The 22,926-nt window shown below is 42.9% G+C and overlaps 1 protein-coding gene across 2 annotated transcripts in view; it reads right to left on the bottom strand.

Moving 5' to 3' along the window:
- The window catches only part of GREM2 (gremlin 2, DAN family BMP antagonist), a 38,858-nt gene extending 16,685 nt beyond the window's left edge, over nucleotides 1-22,173 (bottom strand). Inside the window, exon 1 of one of the 2 annotated variants that reach the window (XM_049831143.1) lies at nucleotides 22,079-22,173. The gene's annotated coding sequence lies outside the window, so the exon portion shown is untranslated. Of the gene's footprint in view, nucleotides 1-21,369; nucleotides 21,550-22,078 lie in introns of those variants that run through there. The other variant, XM_049831142.1, reaches the window with a different exon arrangement.
- Between the last annotated feature and the right edge of the window lie 753 nt (nucleotides 22,174-22,926).

Below are 22,926 nucleotides of genomic sequence, written 5' to 3'. Positions count from 1 at the left end.
GTGCCTCTGTGGGGCGGCCAGCTATAGGACTGGGCAGGCGGTAACGCCGCCTGCTGCCATCCACGCAGAGGGAAGGCAAAGCCTGGGAGCCACTCAGCAGCCCCCCGACTGTCCTGCTTTGTCACGTGTGGTTCACATACACCCAGTCACCACCACTGAGTGGGAGATGAACAGCATCACCTACTACCAGTCAGCCAAAAACTTAGCCAATGGGGCATGCTACTTACCTTTCTTGTAACCAGCTCTGCAAGAAGATCTTCCCCGTTTATGAACATAAGCTCAGAGTTTCAACACCCACACGAACTGGAGATAATTCCACTCACATTCCCCCCAAATGGCAAAACAACCCCTCTAAAAACTGCAGAACAGACTAGTGGGAAAGTGGAAAGCACAAAGAGGTATTACCTGTACTTTCTCTTAAAGCTGGGGTTTTAGGTAGGGAATAAACATAAAATTCCTGGACCTAAAGGGAGTCATAGTACCACATCCAACATTAGTTTTGGGTGATTAGACTTTGTGATGTGGACAGTGAGGCCCTGATTTAAACTCCCTGAACTTTATCATCCTCCCCAACACATTAAGAAGGCCATTTGTTCTAGGCTTTTGAATCCAAATGAAGACAATCGCAGACCAAAAGAATTAAAACCTATGCCTTTTTTCTCTCAATTTTACATTCTGATGAGAATAATGCAGGATGTATTCCAGTTATATATACTCACTGTAGAATAGTGCACCTCCGCTTTCAGGTAAAGTAATGGCACAGAGAAAGCCCTGTACCCGGCCTTGAGAAATAACTAAAACAGCAATTCATGTCAGACTGGATATATTTCTAATTGTAACCCATGCCCCTCTGAGCCAAAGCTTAAATCATCTCATGCCGTCACGCAGTCCAGGGTGCAGTTTGATTCATTTAAACTGTGAGCCACAGTCTCCCTGCCCCCGGCCCCCACCGGCACCCCCTCGCCCCCGACCCTGCACACGAGCATGCGCGCGCGCACCGACACACACGCTCGCTCCTCGGTCACGCTGTGCCAGTACTAACAACGACGCAGCCACACAGTCAGCAAGACGAGTTTGCTGATCCAGCCGAAAAGGTATTTTTTTTGTTTCGCCGGCCGGCTTCCCAGCTGCCGCCGGGATCAGTAGTGCCGCCGGGGCCCCCGTGCCAGCGCTGGGCTGCTCTGCCCCGCCGGCACCGGCCGCCGGGCAGGCTGCCTTCATCCGGCTGCGAAGCCGCACCCTGATACTCCTTCCAAACTGGGGCCTGGGAACGCTGTCACCCAACTTACCTGTTTCAGGGTGGAGGAGGCTAATGTAACTGGGAGGGTGCGGCTGATAAAGGTGGCGTTGACTGACAGACCCGCATGCGCCTGCTTCCGCTGTGAGATGCACGGTCCTTATAGCTAAACGGCGTGGTGTTAGGACTACGGTCTGTACCACAGCGGTGGGGGGAAAAATTAATGTTATTAATAATAGTAATGAGAGCAAAAAGAACAACGGTAATAATAATAATAGTAATAATAGAATGTGATGAGCAGTACCATTTCAGACGCCCAAGGGCATCCAAGACGTTTGCATAGGCTGGCACATCAGAGAGAGACCCTATGGGAGATGCACACTCCTCCGCACTGGAGGAGTACTGGAAACCAGGTGAGAGATGTGGGGTGTTCAAAGAGGCACCGGGCACACCTGCTGAGGCAACCAGCTCTCAGCCAGAACCTCATTCTGCTCTAACGACACAAGGACTCGATTTCTGCAAGCGTCTTAAACATTACAGCTCTTACTTACGACTAGATTTCCAAAAGAGGTATGCACCGTTTATCTCGGTCCTCAATGGATATGGGGTACTTAAAAAGAGGATCTTTTATCTTATCTTGAAAATGTGCTCTGCAACTGTAGTGCAAAACTAAATATTAAACATGGAAAAAGAAGCATGAAAATGTACTCTAACTGCTGCATCCTACTGTCTGACTTCTGAACTTCTTGCCTTGTAAGTGCAAAGGTTTCTTCCGCCAAGGCTTTGGGGTTTTAAGCGATTAAACACAACTACTGGTTAGACTGCATAGGAATAATCTACATGATATATGAAGCATTGATGCCTTCTGCTTTACTCCTTCTCAGTTAGTCATCTGCCCCTCTCACCCTCCCTGCCCTAACACCTACCCTGGCTGGATTGTCCACACTGATCCAGAATCTAGCACCAAAGACTGTGGCAAGGTGGCCCTTCTTCCTTTGTGCGAAGATGCTACGTACCCATGCAATTAGCGCATCACAAAATGAAGCAAACCTGAATTTAAGGAAAAACAAATAAACAAGTAACGTGGTTTGGTGAAAGAAGTTGGAGGAAATAGTGTTCCGTTCTGTTCCCAGATAAAAGATGAGCCAAAAATGCTCAGGAGACAGAAACAATCTGCTGGTTAATAACCTGGAAAAAAAAAAAAATCTATCAGAAGTTCTAACACAATTTGAATGCAAATATTTGTCCAACCTCCCTTTCAGAACAGAGCACTGGAACTGTAATGAAGGTTGGTCACTTGTTCTGGCTATTGAAGTCACATGAATTTTTGCCCTCATTAGGCAAAAGCAGAAGTTATGCATGCACATGACACCATAAGAAATGGAGTGATGCTGCTAATACATGAATGAGAAAAACAAGAGGCAACTTTTCAGGAGCATTCATTCAGCAGAAGGCTGAAACCGCATCTGACCGGTTAGGGTCTAACGTGAAGCCTTCAATGCCAAATAGCACCAGCTTGTACCTCCGCCTCCCAGTCAAAGGGTACAAGCACCACAGTGACCGGCCATCCAAAGGCACAGGATTATGCACAGAACCTGTGCATTAAGCTTCTCCCTTGTTACTGAACAAAGGCATCTTCATCCCCTGAAAGCCCGGATGATTTTGGGTACCATGTGGCCTAATGTTTTCCAGTTAACTACAGCTGGAAGCATGCATAAATATAATATACTTAATGGTCAACAGACAGGACTAAGCTCTCGTACAGGTATGAGCTCAAACCATTTTATTAATTAGGACTCTAAGAGAGGACAGCTTTAAACTACCACTGTAAAAGTTAAGCAAACGCTTAATTGGTTTCCTGTATTCAGGTCCAAAAGCCTGCTGAAGTTACCAGACCTTAGAAGAAAAGTGTGGTAATGTACCCTACCCACCAGCAAGTCAAAAGCATCAGGGAACACACCCTACCCACTTATAATTAAAATTAAGAGATGGAAGTTGTATCAAGTTTGGGTAAGTTTGCAGTTTGGATCAGATGGCATTTAAGCAGGGAAAGCTGTCTGCCATCTAAAATGTATAGCTCTTATTTTTAATCGACTGCCTCAAGTAATATTTATTCCTCTTAGAAGAAGCCTTAGGCTCTGTACTTCACTGAGAGCTTTCCATTGTCAGCTTCCATATGCCCCTCCCCCCCCCCCCCCCCCAGATTTCATATTCTTTCTATGTGCATCGAAGTCTCTCACAGTGGTCATCACAGTAACCCGTCTGTCCCAACATGTCCCGCAATAGGATAAGAGGCTCCTCAGCACCTGGGAGTTTAAAAAAATCCAAAAGCAGAAGCTAACCCAGCTTATACGCACTCAACCCCCGCTCCCCCCATCAGACCTATGCCCACCATGCTTTGTTGATGGTACGCTGAGGACATGAAGGACAAATCAAGGTTCTATTTTTAGACTTGAAAACAATGGCTACACAAATACACAATGGCAAGTAGTAGCTTACGAGCCAGTTCTGAGCACCACGCCTCAGGAAAACCATACAGATTTCTAAAAGGGAGGCAAGGAAGAAAACCAAAAACGTTTATATACACAGAAGCTATAACTCAATGCGGCAAGGTTGCAGAAATCAGGGATCTTTAATGGAAAGAAGCAAAGACTAGAGGAGTGATGTTAATAGCTTTCAAACACATAAAAGGCTATTGCAAAGAGTGAAACAATATGTCTTTACTCTTCATGGATGCCAACGCAATAATGTCAGCAAATATGATTTCAGACAATATTCCTATTAGCAAGTGGCATGATACAGGTAGTCAGGCATTGGAATTGATTTGCCTAGGCTTGTAGACTCATCATCAGAATTATTAAGGAGAAAGTGACATAAAACGGAAAAAAAAAAATCACATCTGCCACAGATTACGTTAGATAAAATGGATCCTAACAAGCAGATGAGCCAGATGACTTCTCAAAGTCCCTTTAATTCCCTTTTAAGTAAATAGACACATATATATATTATATAGAACAATTATTGTCCTCCAAAGAACCATCTTTTTAATAGTTTTTTGCCTAGTTTTCTGTCACCTCTCTTCTCTTCTTATCTTCCTAGGCTTTTAGGTTTTGTGCTAGCTCTCACAGAAATAAATCATCATCCTTTTTGCAGTACAGTTTAAGATACATTTGCTATGAGGTCACTAAACTGCTACTCAAAGCCAGCCTTATGTTTAAAAAACCTGCAATCTGCTACTTGTGAACCTACCAGGTTTATAACACAGATACTATCAGATGCTTTCAGAATTAAAGACTCAGTTTGATTTCTTTTGCTGTAGGCAGACTACGTAACATTTGTCTGATGCTCCTCTGTTGGCAAAAGAGGCCAAGACTGAAGATTCTGCAGAATGTCTTGGGTTTTCTGAAATTTAAGTTATTTACAGAAAACATTTCCTAGTTTATTTGTTGAAGAAGATGAATGTAATTTATAAATCACTGGAAAATAAGTTGAGTTCCTAAAGTGTATTTAAATACCCATAAACCACACCCACCCCATTTTCCACATAAGGCTAATTTGGGCATGGTTTTAAGCTGTCTTTGAGGACTGATTTCAAGGCAGAGAAGTCAAAACTGCTTAATTAGCCGGCATGGGTAGACGATATCATGCCAATACCATGCCATATCATGCTTTTTCCTCCCGGTCCCTTCGGAGCCAGAGTGACAGACACATTGAACGAGAAGGTGGGCGATGGTGCTGCTGCACCAGCTGATGGAGCCTCCAGCCAAGGTCCGCGACCAGCAGCTGCATGGGGCAGCTGAGTGGCTTCTCATCCAGAGGCCCCAGGACGGCAGAACAGGCCCAGAAACAACCACGTCCTCGAAGATCTGAGGCAAACCGCAGGGGTTTGCACAGCCCAAAACATCTGTATTGTCCTCGTGACAGTAAACACCCAAATTCCTCTCTATTCGTAATACCCGTAATTAACAGGTGTGGAATAGTTTGTCAACAGCTGTCATCGTAAAGCTATGGGATTTGTCCTACAAGCACAGCAATACCCTGTGAAGATGTATGCACTGTCCAACCCGCCCTTTCCCACAAAGCACAACAAATAAATAAATGCCATTGCCCTCAAACAGAAACTGAACACACACTGGAATAAAATCCCATCTGCCTTCTTTATCCTTCCAAAATGGAGATGTTTTGAAATCTGATTTACTTACTGTTGCTAATTCCCTAAAATTAGGCTACAGGGTAAAGGCATCTCCTCAGCGTTCCTCCTGTGAGGCACTGCTCCCTTACCTAGATATAGTCTAATATTTCTGATTACATGAAAGAGGTGGGGTGATATTGCAGTGTGTGGTTTCCTAAAACCCAGGAAGGCGTCATTCACCTAAGAGCAACTTAGAACACAATATTGGTTATTTGTTTACTGTTATTTACTCTTATTATTATTTATTTACTGTTATTTAGTAACCATTATACCATTACTCTTAGTACTGCTATTGCTGAGAGAAGCCAGTGGCTCCGGTATGTTTTTTAAACCAATGCTACATTTACACTCTCACGTAACCCAATGCAAAATGATCAAGTGGATATATGTAAGTTCAGACTCTACTAAAATGTACATCACTCATTCCCAAGGAATTACCATAGGATTGAAACAAAAGGCAAGTTTAATACAAGACGGAATCCTGAAACAGATTAGTACAGCAGATGATGAGAAGCTGCAAGGCTTCATGCACTAGGCATTACTGCAATGTTGTCTACCAACAAGAAGCCCCCCACACCTTTTCACTGTGTCCAGTAAGCTCAGGGGAAAAAAAAAAAAAAAATAGGGAGGGAGGGAGGATTCTCTGCAAATATGTATTTAAAAATTATTTCAGAGGATTTATCTGATAAATACTGACTTCATTAAAGTGAATAGAAAAGAATATTTTAATTCAATGGAGCAAATAATTTTATTCTGTAGGAATATCAATGCAGAATCCTTGAGGTTTAAAATATACAGTCATTTAGTCCAGGCAAGTATCTGCCTTCAGGTAGCCTCACTGATATTTCACACAGTTCAGGTGGACAAAAAAAGTACTGCCATTAAAAACACTTGATCAGTTTGAAGTAATCAGCAAATGCTTACAGATAAATTATTGTGACAGCTGACAGATGAAAAAAACCAACCACACCAAAAATGTTTACCAGGAAGCAATTTAAAACAATAGATTAACAACATTTATGTTTTTGGAATATCTTGTAATTCCAATACAAATTATTTTTCATTTCCACTTCGTATCACGCTGCTTCTTTAGTTATTTTTCATATTTTAAACTGTATTTTACTTTTAATTAATTACATTTCATCTGGCTATAAAGGGGGGAAAAAAGGATGATGGAAGAGAAAACTCCAGAAACATCTGTCTTCTGCCTAGTGTAACACTCCAAATAAATCCAGCCTAGTTAGTCCTAATCTGGGCTACAGGAGCCCTGAGCTTTACGAGAGTGCCCGTATCTGAACAGGTTCTATAAACTATAGCTAAAAAGGTATCCCCCAAAAGCGTCTGTAAGACTGAACAATTTCCCTCTTTTTAAAGATGTCCAGTCCAGCAAAACTGTGTAAGCCAATGGTAACCTTCTGCTTTTTCTTGGTTTTGCGATTTAGCAGAGGGGCCCAGCAGGCTCACACGGGACATCCAAGAATGGTTCAATCTCCCATTACATGCCTTTCTAAGAAGTTTGAGCCTACAATAATTAAATATCAGCACGCTACAGTTAATTAGTTCCTAATGTTCTCTTTTTTCACAACCTTAGGCATTGGGATCTAGGAAGGAACTTAATGGAAGACAATTGTGGGTAAAATATTGAGGTAAGTGAGGAGGGAGAAAGAGCTATAATACAACTTTTTGTGGGGGGGAAATGTAAAGAAATGAGGACTTTTTCATGGCATGACTGCCATATATTCTAAAGCAAGAAATATGGAAGTGTAGTTGGAATCACCTTGTACCGCATTGATTTACACTCCTGGCTTGAACCAAATTAAGACCTAACTAAGGTTTACTTCAGAGATACCAGACCATCTGAAGTCATTAGGTTCGGTTTTAGCAGTGGTGACAAGTAACTGTTTTTCTGAAGCTAATGGTAACTTTCCCACAACGTGCACTTTAATTGTAGGCTTCACAACACAAGTGTCTTGTTTGGTACAGTTTCCTGGCTGGAAGGACCTAGTTACTGCCAGTTGGCCGTACCAGGCAAATCATTTAAGCAAAGAAGGGCTGATCCTAATCTCTCCTCATGCAATGCTAATACAGTATCAATGAAGAATTCAGTATCTGTGTTGCTTTGGGCGCACAGCTCCCAACTGAACTTTGGACTTGTAAAATTGGTTGTTACACAGGACTTTCTCATCCTGAAGTAAAATCATGTTCAGTGATCCTCAAAAGCATCTGGGAAATCCCAATGGCCTCCGAGAGGCTCACCGGCTCTGAACTGTGACATTCTGGCTACTGGCACCAGGGGCCATTCCCTATGTAAGGGTTTGACAGTGGAGGGGAGGTGGTAAAATGTGTCTGGCTGTACTTTGGATCTAATTACATCTTCTTATAGCTCCCAGGATTTTATCACCTTTAGTTCCAGAGTGTAATTTAACCTATGCATTCAACCCTCAGAGTGATCCTCCCCAGCCTTCAGTTGCACCTTTTTCCTTACAGAGGGAAAACCTCGGCAGACGCATCCAAAGATGGGAGCATTAAGAAGCATTTTGCGGTGTTTCTTAATCTTTCTTCCACCTTTTTCCCCAGCACTTCTGTGGGAGCCTCCACTGACAAGAGGCAGGGTTTTGGAAGCACTCATTTCTTCAGTATTGTCCGAAGTTTAATAGTTGCCCACCTCAGCACACTGACTTATGTGCGCCGTGAACCTAACCCCCAAACTCTCCCTATTGACAGCACAAAGAATGCAAGTGTCTGCTTCACCTGTGGGAATTCCTGATGGCAGTCATCTAATTTTTATGCTGTCCTTATGGTGATGCCTCTGCTGAAATATTTATGTTGCTCAGTTCCACATTCAAAAGCAGCTGCTTTGGAAAATCAGGACTTGCACTCCCACACTTCGCAGCTCAGCTCACAGAGCACTTCAGTCCGTTTGGAACCCACCTAGGCAGGTTACCACAAACCGGTTTACCTTAGCAATTACTCTCCTGCTTCTCTGCAAGGCTTATCAAGTCCAGAGTCTGTCAGCTTAATCTATCTTCACAGCTTCACATACTGACCAAGGACCCTGCAAAATTCTTAGTCTTTGTAACACTAAGCAGAGGAAAGTCTAAGCACTCTGAAGGTTTAAGGTGAGTTGCCCAACCTGAAACAAAAAGTTTGCGGCTCCATGTTCCCAAACCAGCGCTCTAGACATTGTTATTTGTAGAATTCATTTGACCTTCATAATAGCCCAGTCTTCTGCATAGTGAAAATAGGTGGAAGGAAAGAAGGCAAAGGCTACTTTTACCCTCTGCATATCTAAGCAGTGCCAGAGGGGCCAGATACATTTAGATTCTTCTTAAGTTACTCAAAGACTGTGCTGAAATGCCTAGAATAAAAGCAAAATGCTCCTTTCATTAACTTATGCATGTGCCAAGGTTTTATTGCAAGTCATATATATATGCAAGGTTGGGCTAACAGGCATATTTTAAGTAAAGGGTAAGCTGATATGGGGTGTCCCAGACAGAGTAGCAATGTCACAGTGGTTCTCGATTCATGATTTTTTTAGCGGGGCAAAAGAACACAATCCTGTGAGCAAAAACAGTGAAAGAAAAAATGGCTAAATACTAAGCCTTTCTCTCCCCACACCCCCAGTATGTCCTGGAGAGCAGCCCAATAAACAGGAGCAAGGAAAAGCTACAAATGTACAAATCTCCTCCTCGCAGACACCAATGATTGCTGTCTTAAGCGCAGATTCAAAAACATGCCAGCGTTCGTCTTTCTTCCCTTTCCCCTGCACATTCCTTCTGCAGACCTGTAAGTACAACTCTGTATCAGGGAAACAGTTGCATGCCACAAGATGATTTGGAGAGAGACTGCTGTCTCAACATAGCATAAAGATGACTAAATAGTGACAAAGTAAATCATCCCTCAAAGATAAGTCAATAGTGAATAAGTAATTTTATCTGTCAAGAGTTAACATGCAATGAATACTTGCAGAGGTTACACAACATAAAATCTACCAGCAGTTAGATGTGAGTTCCCTGACATGTGCTAACCAAGGAAGCCTACGGAGGAATAGATGATTTGACTTCTTGATGAAAAGCCTTAACAACAGCAAGTTGTGTGTATAAACTCCTAGAAATGGATGATATCCTAAGAGATTGTTAGCTTACAGCCAGATATCTTACAGTAAAGATGCACTTTGGAAGTATTTCTTAGGAAATGTGTTAAATTGCCATTTAAAAATATTTTTTAAAAAACAGTGGGTGAGTGAGGGGTATAGTTTATAATGGATAAAAAAAATCCTGAAGGTGGTTAAAAAAACCAAAACACTTGTTGAACCCCTCCCACACACTCTGAAGCCATAAACAGTTTGGACTTTAACTTGTAGTTAAAGCTGACACACCACTGAAAAGCGTAACTTGCTTTTCACTTCTGTCACTATTTGCATTTTTCATTTTTTCAGTTACATAAAAGCATTAATCTGTTTGGATTTTCTTCTTGAATATACTTTTCAAGGTCTCATATATATTTCTAGCATGGCATGATATCTGTCCTGTAAGCTCTGTGCAAACATAGCTTATGATGTTTAAAACATTCTATTTAATTAAAAGAAATTAAGAGGCCTCCTAAAATGTGCAGCAGTTGTATATTCTGAAATCCAGGTTGTAAGTATACATCCCTTAAATTTTCCTAACTTCTTGAATAAATAGATCTTCTGAGGTTTCCCAGATAGGTTGTATTTTAGATTACATAGTCTATCCAAAGACTGGTTTTTGCCTCTCTGTGCAATTAGAGCTGAAAGTGCATTTATCTTGCTATAAATAAGGTGACTCTTAAAGAATGAAGTTCAGAAGTGTTAATGTCAACCCTTTAGTGGACATATCTTTGATAGGGTAACTCCATATCTCAAAGTACGTAGGTGAGTTTAACTCAAATATGAAATTAATTCTGACCTTTATAATATATGCAAGTCAGAAAACCTGATGGAATAATTCCAGAATTAAATTATATGTGTTTTCTCATAAAACCTAAGTATTTATATAGCTGTTTTGAAAGTTACCATTTAAAGATGATGTTAACTCAGAACTACCCCCAAAATCATATAGAGTAAAAAAATATAACTGAAATGTTCCAGAACAACCTATGTATGGAATAATTCAGTTCATCAGAAGCAAATCCCCTCTTCCCTACTTTACAGTACTTGGGTTTAGGTATGCTGCTTCAAAAAAGGAAAGTGCAAGGGCAATTAGCTGTTGTTGTCTCTTTTACTACAGTAAAAATGTATTTTACAGCAATGGATGACCTTGTATAAACCATAAACAAAAGCTTTGGATGTCCCAGGCTAGAAATCTTAAATTATGAAAACAGAGCAATACACTATGGGCAGAAATTCCCACTATATCGAAGGCATGGTTAACGGTGCCATTTTTTAAATTATAAAAGTATTCTTGCATTGTCTTGAAGTAATACACTGTTCTACTCCTCTGTGCAGGAACTAATTTAATCCAGAGTGTGCAAATCTGCATTAGAATTCACATCCTTATAGGCTTTGCAGCAAAGCAAAACATCAAATTTTTTTTGCATCTACACATAAGGCCATGGCTATCTCTTTTACACACTATTCATATTTGCTTACATACACATATATCCCACCGTAATAAGTAGTTTATAATAGAAGCATTTAGCCTTTATTACATTTTTTTTTGTAAAGTGTTCAATGACAGTTACACTTCTGACACCCTGTTAAACGACCTATAAGGTTCTGTTCAATGACAGCATTATACAATCACAGAATCGCACAATGGTTTGGGTTGGAAGGGACCTTTAGAGGTCATCTAGACCACCCCCCCTGCCATGGGCAGAGACATCTTTCAATAGATCAGGTTGCTCAAAGCCTTGCCCAACCTCACCTTGAACACTTTCAGTGATGGAACATACACAGCTTCTCTGGGCAACCTGTTCCAACGTCTCACCAACCTTATTAGCCCATGTCATTGTTCAGAAAAATCGGGAATGCTGGTCTTCGGACTGTCTCTTAAATAGCAACCAAAGATATTCCACACTTAGCAGCTGAGCCTGTCTGCCTAGACTAGTAAGGCCACCCAGTGCTAACAGGGTTTTCAAGCCACCATGCAAGGAGTCTGCACCTATGAACATTGTCAGCTGGAGGACATACAGCGTTTTGGACACTTACATCAACATTTACGGCACAATTTCTGAGCCAGTTTCCCATGGATGGTGAGCGTACCACTTTAGACATGCCAGATGGCACAACGAAAGTCTGTAACAGTTTTAAGACACAAACAACAGCAGCCAGGCGCAGAGGCAAGGGCAGGATGACCCCTTCAGCACAAGTTTAGACCTATGCCTAGCTAAAGTGACACCATAGGCATAGTCATAGGCAGCATAACAAAGCAGGAATACTCACAGAACCATTAACACTTTTAAGAGACTATTAGATTCTGCCATCTCTGCCTTGGTCGTGCGATGAAAGCAAAAGGCTGTCACAGAAACTTGAGGAAAGGTTTACAATTAGCAAGCAGACAGTACTTGTTTAAAACCAAAACTGAAGCATGACTGTCCTCCAAAAATTCCACTGGCATTTCTATCTGACTAACTGCTATATACCTTAGCAGTTCATATCATGCATCTAGAAGTTCAACAGTTACAGTGTATTTGATGCCCAGATTAAAGCACCAGCCTTATTCATGGTAAAATAAGCCAGTTTTAAATGTTTTTAAAGGAAAAATAAATAACTCGGGGGGAAAAAAAATCTTATTTGGAGCACTTCATAACCAAAGTATCTTAAATTACAGTTCACTTCTATAGAGAAACTAAGCCTCCCTTTAATTAATACAAACCTAACCATGCATATTGTAATATGACAATAAAAACCAATTAATTCTGCGTTGTCCTGTAAACAGTAAAGATAAATCTAAACCCATGATAAACACAATGACAAATACATTTCAATATTCTCAACAAATACACCTAAATTTCAGTGTGGGGAAAAAAACCCAACAAGCATGGCATTAGCATCTCAAGTTCCCTATATTTTAGACATTCAGAAAAAGTAACAGCTTAAGTCAATCACATTTGTCTGCTATCCAGTTATTTATATGAGTAAATGAAGCTGGCCTCCAACTGGGGAGTTGAACTGGCAACTTGCCGCAGCCTTGAGTTACACTTTGTATATAATGGTGCAGACTGCAAGCACTCTGGTTGTAGCCTATCTATGTGGATGAAGCTAAGCAGAAGAGTTCAGACAGGCAATATTCTGTTTTAATCAATGATAAAGCAAGATAGAGATTTCTTCAATCTGCAGGTGAAGTTGCTCATGACAGATCTGCAGAAGAACTCGGTCCCCCTGTGACCCGAAGCTTGGACCTCCAGTAGAGTTAGATACACAACAGTCTCCCTTGAGACAAGAAACCCTTGGTATGGACTTCTCACCCATGCATTTACAGTTCCGCTGTCTGAACAGACCACCCAAATCCAAAGCGAGAATTCCCTCGGTTGCTGGCAGTCTCAGAGACTCCACAACACGCTGGACTGTGCTATGGCCATGGTTACAACAGAGAGGCATGGACCATAATGAAATGGTAACTCAGCTAGCTGGGAAAGGCAATTTCCAGTGATTGCGCAGACCTTTAAAGATCATTTTGGGTGGGAGAGGAATGCAGGAGAAATGAGATTATTCCTCCTCAGCACAAGCGTGTTGAACAGGATGAGAAAGATTTCTTCAGACTTGAATATCTCAGAGCAGGTTAGCAGCTCACATTCACGTCTTCTATGGACAGGGGCGGAAATGAGTGTTTTAGGGTGACTTCATGGCGAGCATACAAATCCATACATTTCATACAAAGAGTGACCCTTCTTTTTAGGCTCTTTTCTAAGAAATTTCAAAGCTGAGAGCAGCTTAGAAATTACCTAATTTCCCAAACCACCTATTTATCAAATAGTTGTATTACCATACACAGCATTAACAGCTCACAGCAGTAGCTTCCATAACTAATAGTGACTCCAACCTGCAGTTCCAACTAACTACCAACACATGGAGGGAATCGTTCACTCGCCTTTTCTGGTGCTCAGAAGTATACAGTGAGTAGCTGCTCCTTTCTGCAAGATACCTGCCATTTTGAAGGTGATGAAAACATTTACAATAGTAGCTTATGTATCGCATTGTGATTACGCATTCCCCTCTACTCTTTATATTTCAAAAAAAATTTCCTGTGTGCATTTAATAGCAAAATTAATTCATTCTACTTTACTGATTTGTAAGCAGCATTTGTGTCCATGAAAAAATGACCTCTTAACATGTATTTAGGAATGGAAAGTCATCCCTGTGGCCTTTTCTTTCTCCAGAATTCACTCTCTAGTTGAAACGTTGGCCAAGGCACAAATAAACAAACATTAGTAAATATGAGACTGGACTGCCATTGCTTCTCAACAGTAGAGCCTGCCAATACCAGATATGGATCCAGAGACATTGCTGGGTTTGCCTCTTCCAGAATAACTTTTCCAAGGAGCTACACCCTCTTCTAGCTTGCTCAGATTCTGAAAAATCACTGTTTATGACTGTGGCTATAATAGTTGACCTAACCAGAAGTGCCAGGAATCAAACCACAGACTTTGGAAAGCAACGGGATCCGTAAGCTACAGACTCCTTCTTTTGAGAGTCTATGTTGTGAGAGTCCCAATCCAAAGCCACGTGAGATGGCTATGCCAGGATAATAGTTCACATTCCTCAGATCACATCCATATTGTTAAGTCTTTCAATGTCTAGCGTGGTTTTAAATGGACAACAAATCTGCTTGTCGGATAAAGTCTGAACTGCTAAATAAATAGTGATAAATTTCCTAATACTACTGGGCAGAGTGTTCCTGCAAGTACAACGTGTGTTTATCAGTTTCCCACTGAGCTAGCGTTGACTTTCAAATTTCCTTTAATCTTATTATAGTAAACATAGTACAGCTCTCTGGCAAATAAGAGTAACATTCTTCCTGTAATATCATATCCTTCTTTTAAAGAAACCTTAGAGATGTCCAGAAAAGAACTAGGCTCAACTTGGAATAACACAATAAACTTTTTTCCAGAGAAACTTAAGTTTTATAAAATATTAGATTTTATACTGAAAAAAACAAGGCTTTTTATAAAGAGAAGATTTGCAATTTCTGATAGGTACTCAAAGTACTGTTTGCATGTATCATACTTTTAAAGTCAGCTATTGAAACACTGACATAAAAATGTTTTTCTAGTTGGAAGCAGTCAACCTGAGTTGAAGGATAAAGCAACTGGCATTTTGGATGTAGAATTCAGAAAACAGTAGACTGTAGCTTGTGAAGGAGCTTTTTCAGCACTCCTTCAAGAAGAAAGAACATCAAGTGCAGACGAGTTTTAAAAAAAAAAAAAAAAAAAGGCGGATAAAGAAAACCAAATGGGATTTATTATGGTACAATTTGTATTTAAAGCTTCTCTTCATTTGGGAGGAATTTATGGTAGACAAAGGTGGGATTTGTCTTACAGTTAAAAAAAAACAAAAACCAAACAACCTAGATTGAGCTGTTGAATAACTTTGTCTAAGTGACTGAAGGGACTTTGGGAACCTGAAAGCATGACAGTTTCAGATGACAGAAACTAGCTCAATTTGTGTGCATTTGTCTTGCTTGCTTCAGGGTTCCTATAGAAAAAGGGTCACTACATATGATAAAAAAAGCATACAGTGGTGCTATTTTCACGTCTGCTGTGATTTCTGAATAAAATGAAAAATCTTCCTAATAATCAGTTTATGTGACATTTGAATCTTCAGCTTCAGATACCTTTGAGAAGTCACAAGTTCTGGGCTATGACTTTACTTAAGGCTCAGCTTCAGTAAGAAGCGGAAATATTAAAGAGGCAGATCAACAGTCTTTCCCTGCCTACACAGAAGCCAAGGTGCTCATAATTTGTTTCAGCTTGTATGCATTCACTCTTAAGAATATCTCGGCAAAAGCTGTTCTCACTGATGGATCAGGCAAAGTTTCCATAGGCTTCATTAATGAAAAATATGGACCAAAGTCAACAAACATGCTTAGTATAAAGCCATTGTGCGTAGTAATCTGAAAGGTGTCAGCCAGAGAACAAATTAAATCAAAATAGGAGCGATAGCCATCTCTCTACTAGGAGACTTCACTGGATGTATGCATTAAGTCATGCAACATGTTCACATACTTGCCATCTTCTTTGCCTGTCAACCTCCTCTTGTTCCTCGCAAAGGACACTGAGCTCCAAATTATCTTGACGGAACAGGAACTGACAAACGATAGATGGATCATAACAAAAAACATGCCTAGAGCAAGGATGTCTGACATCTGAGAGCTGGGATGTTTTCATTTTGGATAGAAGCTCTGACCCACTATTTACACCCCTATCCCAAGCTCTCCCACATATTTTTAAATGACAACTTTCCAGATGTTATCTGTATGGAGACTGGCCAGCTTTATGGGCAGGATCCCTCTTAACTCAAAGCCAAACTAGTGTTTTGGCCTCACTGGAAATGAGGTTAGGTCTGAGATCTGCACCAGGAAAAAACCTGCAGTTTCATTCCAGAAATGGTCACACAGAATTTTTTTTTTTTTTTTTTTTTTTTTTTGTTAGCACTACTGTAGAATATCAGGCTGTTGAGCATTATCGTAATAGCACTTAACCAGAGTAATAGAATAGACTAGACATGGCTGAAATCCACAACAAAACTGCACACAAATTAAGAAGGGCAGCTAGTTCACTTGTAGCATCAGCTCAATCCAGTTTTCTAACTCTAGCAAGTGTTTGTACAAGACAAGGTCAACAATGCATTCTGCATGAGCTGTACAAATGCTGTTTCCAAGTTTTAAGAGAAGTTAAAAATTCAGGAAATTTTTAAGATTTATTGCTGTCAAATCCACAGCCTGATGTTGTATTTGTGCATTGCCCATCACACTCAATAAAAACTGGTTCCAAAATGAAATTTGGAGGGTAAATAATCTATTTTCTTTTCCCAGGGTACTTTACTTCTCCCACTTCCTTAACACAAAATAGGCAAAAATAAAATCTTTATGAGATGTTTTGTATTTGAATGCATCACAGTTTTAATTTCCTCTTAGTTTCATCACAAATTATGATTTCTTAAATACTCACTTCGTAAACAATAATGACTTTGAAACTTTCTGGAATGAGAGACATATTTACCTTTTCTTTCTATAAAGAAGCTTGTAGTAAAGAGAGTAGCATGCACATTTCTATATACAACATGTATTTACAGTATAACTAATTCTATACTGCAGTGTGGCCTCTACAAAAACCTGACCTTAGTAAATCCCCCTTAGTTTTAAGACTAATCTAAAATATGCAGCTATAACTCTTATAGATACTATGTAGACAGCAACTGCAGAAAAAAAATCACACAGAATCTCATAGATAAACATGGTTATGCCCAGAAGAAAAAAAAGAATGGGAAAAGTAGATGCTGTAAGATGACTTTTTGACAAAGACAGGTTACAAATGAAGTTGCCATGATTGTATCACACCGGATACTGAAAGATAGATTGCCCTCTGTTTTAACATCCCGGAGCAAGACAGATTCTTATGGTTTGTTTCCCTTTCTGAAACAGGCTTCAAATATCTTCAAAAACTGGTAACAAAAGAATTAATGCACTGAGAACAAGAAATAGCATGGTTTCAAGTGACATATCTATAATCTACACAACTCTTGTTAAAATCTACACCTCATCCCACAGAGAACCTATGCATTGGAAGAAGGTTTGGGGTAGGTGACCTCTAACAATAGAAATACAGCCATCTGAGAAGGAAAAGCTCTTCTGTTTTTCAACTCTGATTGTTCCAAATAGCACATTTTCTGCGATCTAAAAGCAGTCTTGGAGCAGTCACAGTGACCCTGAACAAGAAGGAGCTTTGTATCATTCATGCTATACACACGCAACCCTATGATTTCTACCATGATCCCTGTGAAAACGTGCGTAAAACTGAAGTGTCGGTAAGAAGCCCAATTTCTGCAGCAGTGACGACCATCTTCTGTCACTGACTAAGAAGGATTTGATTCCGAACTGCTCCAGTAATGTATTTTCTAGTTAGAAATGCTTTTATACAAAAGATAATGGGTTGTGATTAACAAAATCATCCTTCTATTTAAAGTAATTTTCACAAAAGAAGCAAACTAAAGAAAAACAGGAAAGTGCAAAAGGTAAGCCAAATCACCAAACATCAGAGAACTGAAAAGTTTGCAGCTTTAGAGTGGAAACTAGGGGGGGGTGGTAAGTTTTGACGTATTTTAAACAGAAGCTTTCAGTCTTAAGTGGCTGTTTCTAAACATCTCCCTGGGCATCACACATTCCCACCTGTTGGGGCAACTGGACTCCAGGCCCGGAGGATGTTTCCCATCATGTGCCGGGACCCAGAACTGCCAGCAAGGGCGGTACCGAAGCAATACTTCTTTCTCCAAAGCAATACTTCTGGTGCGTTATGGGAAATGTAGTCAACTGAGGTGCTGCACCCACGAAACACAGCACAGCATTTCTAAATGACAGTTTTGAAGTTTCAAGCCAACATCTCTCACCACTCCCAAACGCAATGAGGAACACAAACACAGCCTTGTGAACCTTTATAAGCAAAAGGGCTACAGCCAGTGACAGGCAAACAACCACAAAGAAGCACCAGCTGTCCTTTCCTAAACGCAACTGCTGTGTTCACATTCACCAGCCAAGCGCAAGTCTGCATTATCCAAAGTTCTCGCTCAAAAAGTAGTCCGCTATCCCTATGCCAGACTATTACAAAGAAGGTATTGGCCATCTTCACGTAGAACTGAAGAGATCTCGGTGTATGTATGTACAAGTAGGGCAGCCACAGTTTGTTGCAGGGTCGCCCGCTCTCCTGCTGAGCTGGGAGTATCTCGGTGACGGGTGGGTAGGCAATGATGCAAGAAGCAGGGACTAGCCCACACCCGTGGGTAAGACGGTTAGTACCGGCTGCAAACTGTGCCGTGCATAGGTACTAGTCTGCTGCAAATGGGCCGGGTCTATGTTAGCAGCTAGCAGAGCCCAACAGGAACAGACACACAGGGCGAAACGTTTTAAGCATGGAAGACACTATATGCATTTTATAAGGTTTCACTTCAGGCTAGCTCTGGTCTGGTCCCACAGACTGAATTTCCAGCAATGACTCAAGTACATCTTCTAGTTTAGATTCATCCTAAATGAATCCAGCTGGCTCACCATGAGGTATATGGAGATGGACAGTAAGTGGGAACAACTGGAAGACTGGCGTCAAAAGTAGACTCCTGGCACGAACCACAACACTAACGTAGATGCGCAACCACACCCATGAGCATCTGTGAGAGTGAAGGGAAAGACCTCTTTGTGCCGCTCTTGAAGGGACTCCTTGGATGTCAGTAAATCTGCACAGTGAATTGAACTGCTCAATTCTTGCCCAGTGACTTGAACTGCTCATTGAAATAATTCTAACAACTCAAGCATCAGAACCTGGTAAATTCCAATTTACCAATTCCAGATTGGAATTTACCAGTTTCTGATGCTGGAGTTAGAATTATTTCAATGTGAATTTAGTAGTAAGGTATAGAACCATGAAACTGAGCAGTTGGAATTTACCAGTTACCAAATTTATCAAGGAAAACCACAGCAGGAGTAAACTATTATGAAAGAGGATGTCTGGATCTGTGTGATTTACACTTTCATAAGCATTGACAAATGGTGACTGAAACCAAGCGTTTTCCGCTTTATCGATATAGTTTAGTTGGGAATTCAGATATTAATTTTTACCCTCACCTGATATTAGGGAAAGAAACAAAAATCTCCAGAGTTTAATTCTTCAACTTTCCTACCTTTGTTCTATTCCACATTGAAAGTCATGTTTCATGACAGCACAGTCCATTTGAAAGATAAACAAAAAGCAAATAGGTCAGCTAAACCGATCAGCTCAAAATCTAGGGTTAATGGCATTTATTTTTGTGGCACCCTTTTAGAGGTCTTACTGATGCTTTTCACTGACACAGCTTTCATTTACTTATCATGCTGCAATGGAAGGCTGAGCAAACCTTGCCGCTACCAGACGCGCCTCCTCCCCACGCACAAGAGCTCTGCATGAACAGCAGGCTGCAAGAGAGGCGAGAAGGCAAAATCCTACCTGCTAGGTTTCTCTCTCACCCTACAACTGAGATTTAGCAAACCGGTCCTCTCTCTTCAGCCGCCCGGTAATCACGCCCAAATGTTCAGAGTTTCGGACCTCACTGCACGCCTTGGATGATGGCAGTTCATGAGCACCGTGCAACAAAAGTGAGAGAGAGGTCCCTTGCTCGGAGCCTGAATACTGAGACAGAACCCTCCTGCCCTGGCTCTCAGTAATACGCAGTTTGCTGTTCCTTGCTTCCATTCAATTATTTTCTCGGGGCGTTTCTTTAAAATCTTAGGGTATTCTTCTTCTTCTTTAACACTTGGAAAGAAATGAGGAAAGGCCAGCCTGAGAACTAAGCACCAAGTTTCACAAGCGAAGCATCTGCATTAAAACACATCGGGCATTGTAAGCAAATATTTCAGGCGGTGTGTACCTGGCGTTCAAGCAACGAACTAATCCCTTAAGGGAACACAGTATCTGTGTTGTATTGGCACCAGTGGGAAGACAAGACTCTGACGTGATGTTCATTTCTCCCTGGTTTAGCAAGAAATAACCTTGAAGTGGCCTGATAACCAGCTTGCTAACTGGGGCTCTGCACTGACGCTGCTCGGTCTTGCACCTGCTGCTTCGTGATTCTCAGGAGGACTGTGGGATTCTTAACCTGGGGCTTTTCCTTGGGGAATCTCTGTCGTGGTCATTTGCCAGGCTGAAGTTCACCTGACTCCACTCATCGGGCTTTCATTCAATTTCTCTTTCGGAGAAAAAAGAGGTTTAACTTGTTATGAGCTGTTAATTTTGTCCTCAACAATCCACCGAAAGTTATATAACCACTTTCACAATAGCCTGCTAAAAATAAGAGTTGTTCAGCCAAATGCCACTGCAATTTTTTTTTATAAGACCTGTGACTCCAATTCTGCAAGACCTGTGCACGTCCAAATGTTTCCTTGGCTTTAGCAGAAAGTCAAGCAGGAGCTCCTTCTGAGACAGCCATGGGTTTGTATTATTATAATCCTCATTTGCAAGGGGAAAAAAAAAACTAAAAAACCAACCCGGTGTACGTATACACATACATATATTTCCAACTCATGACTTAAAGTAATGCTATTCGCTCTTGGAGCTGATCCCTTGTGGCGTTTCATAATCACAAACCATCATTAACCCAAAGCAAAGAAAGAAAAGTACAAAGGGGCACAGGTTTCAAGCACGGGATGATTATTTTTTTCTGGTTTGGGGGGGGGTGGGGGTGGGGGGTGCTGGTGGTTTTTTCTTTTTTCCTACTTGGGAGGGAGCGCGGGGACGCGATGCACGGCGCTGCCAACCCGAAGGGATTTGCCCATTCAGGTAACTTCCGAGGGCGCTCCCAGCAAAGCACGGAGACCCAGGCTCTGCCGCCACCCGCGTTAGTTTTCGTTACGTCCCCCCCGGGAAAGGCCCCACGGGCGGAGAAACGCGGGCGCGGGACGCGCTGCTCCCCGCCGACACCTCCAGCTGCCGCCGCGGCCGGCGGGGGTCCCGGCGCGGGGCCGGGGCCGGCGGGCGGGGCGCGGCGCGGTGCGGTGCGGTTCGGTGCGGTTCGGCGCGGTTCGGCGCGGTTCGGCGCGGCGGGAGGAGGCGCTGCGGGGCGGCCCCGCGCTGCCCCCGCGCCCGCGGGCTCTTGCGCGCTGCCCCGCTGCGTCGCGAAGGGGCGATGAGTGCGGGAGGGGAGGGGAGGAGGAGGAGGAGGAGGAGGAGGAGGGGGAGGAAGGAGGAGGAAGGGAGCCAGCCGGCCGCAAGAGAAGCCAGCGGCTCCCCGGCCGCCCCATACCTGCACGGAGGCGGGGAAGGGTCCGCAGCGCCCTGCGTCCTGCCAGCTATAGATCCCCAGGGGTGATGAAGCGGGGCGGCGGTCGTCGCCCGCTGCCGCTGCCGCTGGTGGCGGTGGTGCGAAGCCCTGGCCGGCTGCAGATGCCCATAGGCGCTCGGTTTTGGGGACGGGGGGGGGGGGGGGGGGGGCGTAGCGCGGTGCAGTGGAGGGAGATCGGCGGCTCCGGCGGGTCCCGGCGGCGGAGGGGAGCTCGGCACTGGCTCGGCGCAGGCACTGCCCGCGGAGAGGATCAAGCCCCAGCTTTCGATTGGCTCCGGTGGCCAAACAGCTCACCCCAGCCTGCCCGCCCGCCGCCTCCCTCCCGCCCGCCTCCCCTCCGCCGCCCCGCACGCCCGCGGCTCCGCTCCTCCCTGCCAGCCGCGCAACCTGGCGGGGGGCACAGCGACCCCCCTCGCTTCTTCTTCCCACCCCCTTTCCCTCGTACGGCGCCCAGTCCCCAGCCTTTTCTTTGTGCGGGGCCGTTCTCAGCCCGGACCTGCCCAAACACCCTCCTTCTCTTCGCATCTTCCCCCCCGCGGCCGAAGGACCTGCAGCTTCGAGCCTGCGGGACGCTTTGTGTCACGCTGGGTGTTCAGAGCCGCTCCGTTCGGCGGACGTTTTAAGAAATAGCCCTAGCCGGTAAAATTAAAAGCATGCAACGCCCGATCACCTGAGGGCTGAATCCGAGGTGGGACAAAGCACTCTTCGCCCGAGTTTAGTTTGCTTTTCTTCCACCGCTCGGGCTCCTAGCCCCGTCTGGGTGAGCTACCCGTCAAACCATGGCACGCGCAGAAAATAAACCCGGGATGCCGAGCCTCCTCCTCCTCCTCCTGGGTCTAGGGTGATTCAGTCACAGCGGCTCTGGTTGGCCTTCCTTGGGGCATCTTCGGTGCCGGTATTCTTTTCGCTCGGGATGACCGAAGCGGCCCGTGGGAAAGGGTTCTCCCTCCTGCGGACGTGCTGGAGTCTTAAGTCAAATCTTAGACCTGTCTTCTGGGCAAGAAGGCAATCCTTTGGTTTCGGTATGACCCTCCGCTTAAACAAGAATACAGTTGAACCAGATAAATAGGCCCTTTGGGTTTTCTCAGCACAGGAAGATGTTGTAATATTTCCAGTAAACATGTTGGCAAGATTGCTGATTAAAAGTAGGGAAAACAAAATGATCAGTTATAACAGATGCACTCTTCATTAATGCAATGACCTGCATTTAACCGATGCTGTCGAGTTAAGTGGCGTCTATGCCTCTTGGTACACCAGGTGCCATTAAAAGTCAACATTTATCCAAATCCGGCAGACCGTAGCATTTGAAATAGAGAATGGAGCTGCAGAGATACCTTTGCGTGATAGCAGCAGCGTGTACATAACATTTTTAATTGAACCTGTATTTAATTATTTTTTTCCCCCACAAAATTATATGCTGCTTTTCATTCTCTAGCAAGCCTGCACACTTTTGTCTCTTTGGGGCATAAAGAACTAGTTAAAAAAATGTTTTTGCTTATTTTTTTTTGTTCAGGCAAA

This window comes from Accipiter gentilis, chromosome 28, assembly GCF_929443795.1.
Source record: "Accipiter gentilis chromosome 28, bAccGen1.1, whole genome shotgun sequence".
In the NCBI taxonomy this organism is placed as follows: Eukaryota; Metazoa; Chordata; class Aves; order Accipitriformes; family Accipitridae; genus Astur; species Astur gentilis.
The sequence above is the reverse complement of the archived record's forward strand: the minus strand, read 5'-3'. Positions and strand labels throughout refer to the sequence as shown.